The sequence below is a fragment of the Parambassis ranga genome, unplaced genomic scaffold, assembly GCF_900634625.1.
Source record: "Parambassis ranga unplaced genomic scaffold, fParRan2.1 scaffold_163_arrow_ctg1, whole genome shotgun sequence".
NCBI classification, from domain to species: Eukaryota; Metazoa; Chordata; class Actinopteri; family Ambassidae; genus Parambassis; species Parambassis ranga.
In genome coordinates, this window is record NW_021144727.1 from 51,087 (window position 1) to 58,935 (window position 7,849).

At 43.1% G+C, this 7,849-nt stretch overlaps 1 non-coding gene across 1 annotated transcript; it reads left to right on the top strand.

Moving 5' to 3' along the window:
• The first annotated feature begins 7,321 nt into the window (after positions 1-7,321).
• On the top strand, positions 7,322-7,395 carry trnag-ucc (transfer RNA glycine (anticodon UCC)). The gene has a single exon. It is a non-coding gene; the product is annotated as a tRNA-Gly (tRNA).
• Positions 7,396-7,849: the final 454 nt, after the last annotated feature.

Here is a 7,849-nt window from a genome sequence, read left to right on the forward strand (position 1 = left end):
GACCGCCTCCATGCCGGGCGCCAAAAACGCGCTAGGTTGTGTGTGGTGTGTGTACAGTTTACACATTTGAACCCCCCAATGACGTCTCTAACGAGTCATCGAGTACTAAATTAGTTGTCGATGCATTTTGCCCTTGAATATTACTCGAGTACTTGTAAAGTAATCGTTGCAGCCCTACTGTGATGAAGACTTTCAAAGATATTCTGAAGAATAAGAGGCGTCAGGGTGTCTGTCTGTGTTCATACCTGCACTGTGGGCTGAAGACAGTCGGCTCATTCTTCATTCTCCTGTGCAGATGTGGGCTGCAGAGCTGCAGTCTCCTCAGAGACGGCGGTTGTTATGGTTTCATAGAACACACACAGATGGTGATGCTGCGATAAAAAGGATGGAGGATACACAAGAACCAAGACACAGGCAGGAACAACTGAGGGCGGGCAAGCGCAATAACAGAGGAGGAAGACAACAGGAAGTAAAACCAAACTGCCTACCAAAACAAAACAGGAAGTAGAAAAAAACTGAAACAGAACCAACTTAACACAAAGAACATCCACCCACCCATCATCTGAACCAGAACCAAAGACCTTTATACAGACAAAGTGAACTTAATGACCAATAAGATGATAAACAAATGGAACACGTGTGACAGGAGCAGCTGTCCTTTAAAGGACCTGCAGTGGGACACAGCTGTGTGGTCCTCACCGGAGCTGGTCGGGACAGCCTGGCTGTGCTCAGGGACACAGCAGCATGTGCAGCATGTCTGCAGCAGCACATCCGGACTGAACAGCACCTCCAGCAGCAGGCCTGCACAGCTTGCACTGTCACTGTTTACTTGCTACATCTGGCGCTAATGTTGTTATTCATAAATGATGATGATGATGGCCAGCTTGTTATATCTGAGAACGACAGGAGCACCAGGAAACCAGCATTATAAAGAATCATTAGACTGGAGCACATGAAAGCCTATTTCCACACATTTAGGGCTGCGTTCTCATTATCCACAGCATAAATCACTCTCTGCCAAGAAGAATCATGAGCTGGTAAAATATATACATGTCTATATAAACCTCCACAGGTTCTATCAGAGTCCTCAGGTGACTGGTCATGATTTAAATAAGCGTGGGAATATTTTATGAGCCAAGGACAGGCAGAAGCAGGAGCGGCACGTCGATATTCATACGATGCTCTCAATCGATGTTCTTTCTTCTACAGAGCTGAAGGCGGCTCGCTGAATGTGAGAGACGTGCTGCAGGAGGACAAAGACCGTCAGGAGGTGTGAGCTCCACAGCACAGGACGTGCAGACGTATCAGGATGCAGCCAGATGTTTGGTGGGATCCAGGTCATATAACAGCATCCTGCTCCCTCTGCTCTGTTAACTGCTAAGTGCTCTGTGCTTCAAACCTCGCTGACACCTGAGCCTTTTCCTGAAGAACACAGCCTGTTCAGAGGACCCTTATCTTTGGTCCCAAACCTCCCCTCACAAGCTACAACAAGCCCCGTTGACTTAATGTTGTCTCCCAAGACGCACCGGTCTCAGCGCTCTCACACAGGAGCAGATAAAAATGCAGCGCGAGGAACGACACTGAGGAACTTTGGTGCTTTCTGCTGAGAGCTATTGATTCATTCACAGCTTTGGCTCACCGTGTTCTCGCTGTGCTAACAACACGCACCGGACACGGTAAGAGGAGCTGAGACTGCAGGAGGCGCAGAGGAGGAGCTGAGCAACCAGCTGCTTACAGCCAATCAGGACTCCGTCAGCACACGGGGTCAGACATTAAACCACGTGTTAGGATAAAAATTTCTGGTTCAGATTCATATAAAACTCGATCAATACCGATGACCAGTCTGGTGTTAAAACTTGATTTCGGCCCCATGCATCAGCAGCACGTTGGTAGAGCTCAATGACAACAAGCACAGAGCAGCAACATAGGAAGCCAGCGGTATGGAGGTAATTCACAGTCACTGTGCCAATAATCAATCAAACTCTTCTCTATTTTCTCTTCTTTAATTACAGAAAAAAAACTGCTGCTTTTCCTGTTCAAAGGAAAATGTGACACAAGGTGACATCACCACAAGCCACCGTACAGCATCAGTCACCATCAGTCCTAATCTGAACTAACCAATCAGCAGCCATTAGCAGGATGCTAGCATGCTATGGTCCGAATTAGCTGTAAGGAAGAGGGGCGCTGTGGGATGGCTCTCCTCAGACGTCTCTAACTGGTTGCGAGGTGACCGTGACGTCGTTAATTTGGCGCAGCTGCTTCATATTGATCAGCAGCATCAGATCTTAGGTGAAACTTCAACAAAGCCATCCACCTAAAACTCCTTTTGAGAGAGAACAGTTCAGCTCGACATGCAAACAAACGCACAGCTTTGGTTTAGCAGCATCTGAGCAGACTTTACATGGAGTACTTTCTCAGAAAGCCTCTCTGAACTGTGTCATGTCGGGGTGAAAATCCCCTTGTTTCCTTCTGATCACCCCCTGAATTAGTTTGTAAGGAAGGAGCGGATAAATTCTGGTCTCAAAATTATAATTTATTAAACAATGAGGCAAATTCTGAGTCGCAGAGCTCTGGGTTGTTGCACACAAAGAACCAAACAAGAACAACACAAGAACAGGACAACCAACAAGAACAAACAACCACACAGCAACAACGAACAACGCAACAACAACTGGACATGGAATTCACACATTGATATACCACATGGGCGTTCCGCCTGCCAGCCCACAGGGGCATCTACTGCCCCCTGCAGACCCTGGGTCATACAGCGAATAGAACATTAGTGTTTACTGCCAAATAAGGTAAAACTTCAATTTCTTAAATCTCATAGGTTGTGAGTCCGATCTAGGGATGACCATAACATGGGGCACTCAGGAGAAAAACACATTCCTTTAGAATCTGGCTTTTATCAGGTCAGAGGTGCTGCTGTCCTTAGTCTGAATTTATGACCATCTCGTACCAACCGGAGCTCCAGAGAGAGAAAAACAACTGATCTCATCTGCCACAGCCTGAACTGCAGAAAACAAAGTTATATGACACACTATGAAATGACTTCTTAATACATTCAGTATCCTCAAATTACTTTGATTTTCTATAAAATTTCCTAACACATAAACACTTATGAAAATCACATTATTAAGTGATAAACACATATAAACATGAATACTTATATATCTGAACACACTGCATGTTAACACCATGCAGAATAAATTCTTTCACCCAACAGTTGTTGTACCCAGCGTCCAAGCTCTACAGCACCATGTGACGCATCATGGCGACGCAGACAGTGAGCTGACAATAGTCTGCTCAGAACTTCACCTAAACGTTACACAATGAGTTTAAAAAAATAAGAACTGCCCATATAAAATCCGACGGCCAGACATTGCACACCTTATATACTACGATGCACCGGAGTGACGCCTTTTGTCATCCAGTCTCTCTGACATGGAGAAAGAGAGAGGAAAACAAACAAGCATGCAAATGTAATTTATTCAGGCTGGAGCCCATTTTAATTTAATGCTGCTATATAGAAAATAGCTGCCCATATATAATGGCAGAGGAAACACTGGTAAGTTTGCAATATGTTTATAACTGCACTTTCATGATGTGTATGGTCTGTGTTATAACAATTACAGTAGAGTTATTAGTGTGTGAAGCCCACACTGGGGCACACAGGCTCGGGTCGGCAGCTCTACTGTAAAGTGGTTTGAAAAAATGAAATCGTAATCAGCTAAAATCAACAGCAGGTCAAACTCAATCAAAAACTGGAAATCAGAATCGGGATTCCTAGTTAGCATTAAGCACAGACAAATAATACAGAGATTAACAGATTACTGTTGATAAGAAGCACAATGTGTATATTAGGAGACCATGCAGTCTGAAACTGGAGAGATGAACATGTTTGTGCTGCTAACTAATGAAACAATCTAAACAGCCTTATGCTATTTATCTTATTTGACAGGCAGCAAATCATTAATTAATTCACTGATTAAATGTAACTTCATACAGTCTGCACATAGGACGCAGACACATGCGCACATACAGGTGAGCACACTTCCACCAGCGGATTGAGCTGGTGGATTAGGCTAAACTAAGCTAAGCTAAGCTAAACTAAGCTAAGGTAAGCTAACGGTTGTGACGCGACCGATCATGTGGCGCGCTTGACCGGCATAAAATGGCATATCTCAGTCTGATCTGCGGATGCCGGTCATGGCCGATCAATCGCTGCATCTCTGATGCTAACTGACGGTAACTTCAACGGTAAATAAACAAAGCACAGAGCTCTGAGGAGCTAAAGCAGAGAGAGAACAGCTGGAGGGACACATCTGTAGCTCCAAGTCATGAAGTCAGTGTCCTCCTGTCAGAAACACTATGTGCTGAATGTCACTCTTTTCACACAGAGCCGTTGTTGTTCCGTGACATTGTCATGTTTACATACCTGTTCTGTGTAGCTTGATCTCAGGCTTCAGGAGCAGATCCAGCAGTTTGCGCTGACGGTCCAGCTCTCCCTCGTACTGGACGATAGTTTGTTCAAACACTCCCAATATTTCAGCAGCAGCAGCAGTTAGCCGCTCGCTGATAAAAGCTCTCAGAGACTCCGCAGCAGCCATTCAGATGTAATAAAACACTTACAGCGGAAAACTTCTGTTGAACTTCTGCTGTCGCTGTGCTCGTCTTTCTAGTTCCTCTTCCCCCTCCTTCTCCTTGTTCAGTTCATTTGTTTGATTGCCGTTGCTAGGCAATAAAACACTTGTTATTCACCCTCTTTCATCTTTTTGTTTGATTTCCGTTGCTAGGCAACTTGCCGTTGCTAGGCAATCAACTCTTGTTATTCACCCTCTTTCTCTTCTTCTTCTTAGTTTGATTGCCGTTGCACAGGCCCTACAACTTAACATTGCTCAGTCTAAGTAACATATTCTGAATACTTGGATTACTCACACATTAATTGTGTAGCATGTATATGATATACTCTACAAATCTGGATGTATTGAGTTGGACTAGTGCAGGGGTCGGCAACCTTCAGCATTAAAAGAGCCATTTGGGCCGGTTTCCCACTGAATAAAGCACACTCGGAGCCACAAACCCCCAACTACTAATCTACACCTATTTGACTAAGTTAAAGGCAAAATGAATCTATATATAGGCCTAATATAGATAGATATAGATAATATTTATCTGAACAAAAAATGCCAGTTTATATGTTATTTTGATTTCAGTGTGCCGTCATAGTACAGTAGTCAACCTGAATATGAAGCACGTTAGTTCAGGGTCCGATATAAAAATATGTATTTTCAGAATAACAGCTTGTTAAATTATTTCTTTCACCTGGTTAATGTGAGTTCTGCTCTGGAACTTCACTGCACAGCGTATCGTATCCACTTCAGGGCTGGAAGACGTCGCTTTGATTTTCACGAAGGACTGAGCTCTGATCTGTGAGGCTGGAGCGATGTTTACTTTTAATGTAGTTCATGATGGAAAACACCAGCTCGCTCAAGTATGAGGATCCAAAGATTGACAGGACTCCAAATGCAAACTTTTCCATGTTCATATAAGTGTCGGGAATGTCATTGCATGCAGGCTGTCGAACACCAGTTTGTCCGGTGTCACAGGTGCTGCGCACAGGACGCGACCGTGACGCATATTTTGACAAAATATTAAAAGTTTTATTTTAATCACGACAGCATCTCAATCTCCAAAGAAACAACTATTACTATGAAAAAACTAAATGAATAAAATAAAATACATTTAAATTAAACGGCCATTATTTATTCATATTATTATTATTTTTTTCCAAAAATGAGCTCGCTGCCTGGGAGCCACAACAGAGGGATGAAAGAGCCTCATGCAGCTCCGGAGCCGCAGGTTGCCGACCCCTGGACTAGTGGCTCAGAAGTGTAGGAGCAGCTCTGGGAATGAGTAAAAGAGAGACAGGGAGATGATTTGCTGAAGTACCATATATATTTAAATGACACAGACAAAAGACAAACAGTTAACAAACCCAGCAATGGGGGGGGCCACACGCAGCGAGGGGACAAAAGTTCAAAATAAAGGGGGCTGCAGGAGCCTCCTACCACTCCTCCAACCAGCAGAGATCTGGGCCAGATCCAGACGTTGAGCTGAATCGTATTCTTCGAGCCTAAGCAGAGCTCAATCCTAGCTCGCCATCAACCCTGGCCTGCACACAGCACAGGACCAATTAATGTGCACACAGTCCATCTATCTAATAATAATGCAGTACAAATCGTATCATACATAGTTCTAAATTAGAGTTCTCATATCATCAAATATATACATACAAATATAGATATTCTATTAGTCAACTGGGAAAATAAATGCTATATTATAATATCAATTCTGCTAGTGTAGCAATATCAAACATGATCAAACATTAAAGGTCAGACAGAAATACTTTACAGACCTCTCACATTGATTCAATGTAGCACAGTAAAGGATAGTCAGAGAGACCCTGGCTTTTTTCTGGACTCAGTGCCAGGAGGTGGGTGACAGGAGGGTCCTGACAAAACTGACTCCCATGATGCACCACTGAGACACAGGAAGTCATTCCTGCCTGTCTCAATCAAACTACTGAACTCTGAACTGTAAGATAAGACAAGATAAGACTTTATTAATCCCGAAGGAAATTCCTGTGCCAGAGGTATCAAGTTACATTAAATGCAGTTAAGTACAGAGTATAAGAGTAGAAGTGTCACTCAGACACTGTACATTCATACTGGTACATTCATGTCCTGCTCTTTACTATGGAAAGGTTTTATACAGTAGTGAATATGTTCTTTAGATACGACTCAGGGATTTAAATGCTGTCTAGGTATTTAGATATTTATTATATATTTCAATGTATCTTTAATTTCTAATGTCTGTAACAAAAAGAATTTCCCCTCGGGATAAATAAAGTCATTCTGATTCTGATTCTGATTCTGATGCTGGACAATGAGTCCTGCAGGCGCCCTGTCAGCTCTGCAGAGCAGCTTCAGTGGCAGGACTGCTCCACCCTCGGTGTGTGAAGGAGAGATACAGAAGGTCTTTCCTTCCTGCTGCTGTCAGACTGTATAATAACCACTTCTGATAGGAGCAATATTCACACACCACAGTGTACAACACATTATTTATTTAGTTTCTGATTGCACTATGTACAGTTTTCTTACAGACACTTCTCACTCCACTCACCTGTGCAATAACTGTTCATATGTAAACTGTTTTTATTCTATTCTATTCGCGCTGGCTACTGCACCAACAAAAACTCTTATTATGAACACTATGCCATAACATTCTGACAAAGAAAAGTTTATGTGGCAACACACTAGACCATGTGGCCTAATGGATAAGGCGTCTGACTTCCGGATCAGAAGATTGAGGGTTCGAGTCCCTTCGTGGTTGAGGTTTTATACACGTATGAAATGAGCCAACTTCTATCTGTGGTTTATCCGCAACTCACTTCCACTGCTAGAACCTTTAGTGGGTCTACTACACTACTATGCCACTATACCCATCAAGATGGGTATACCTCAGTGTGCAGGGGTGATGGATGGGAGTCATATTTCCATTATTGCTCCTGAGGATAACCATGCTGACTATTTTTTATTTATTCAACATCTGTCCAGTCAGCAGTCTTCCCCATGATTGTGTCTGCTTTGCAGGTGTTTTGAGTTCATCATCTGATCACAGTGTGACATCATTAGTTTATAATATTGAACTTTTCCACAATATTCTCATTTATGGAGATGCACCTGTACATGGTGGCTGATTATGATAACAAACTAATGAAGTGCTGTGAAATGAGTCAAATATAAAAACATGAGACAGTGGGGACCTTGGGTGTCTCCTTCAGCCA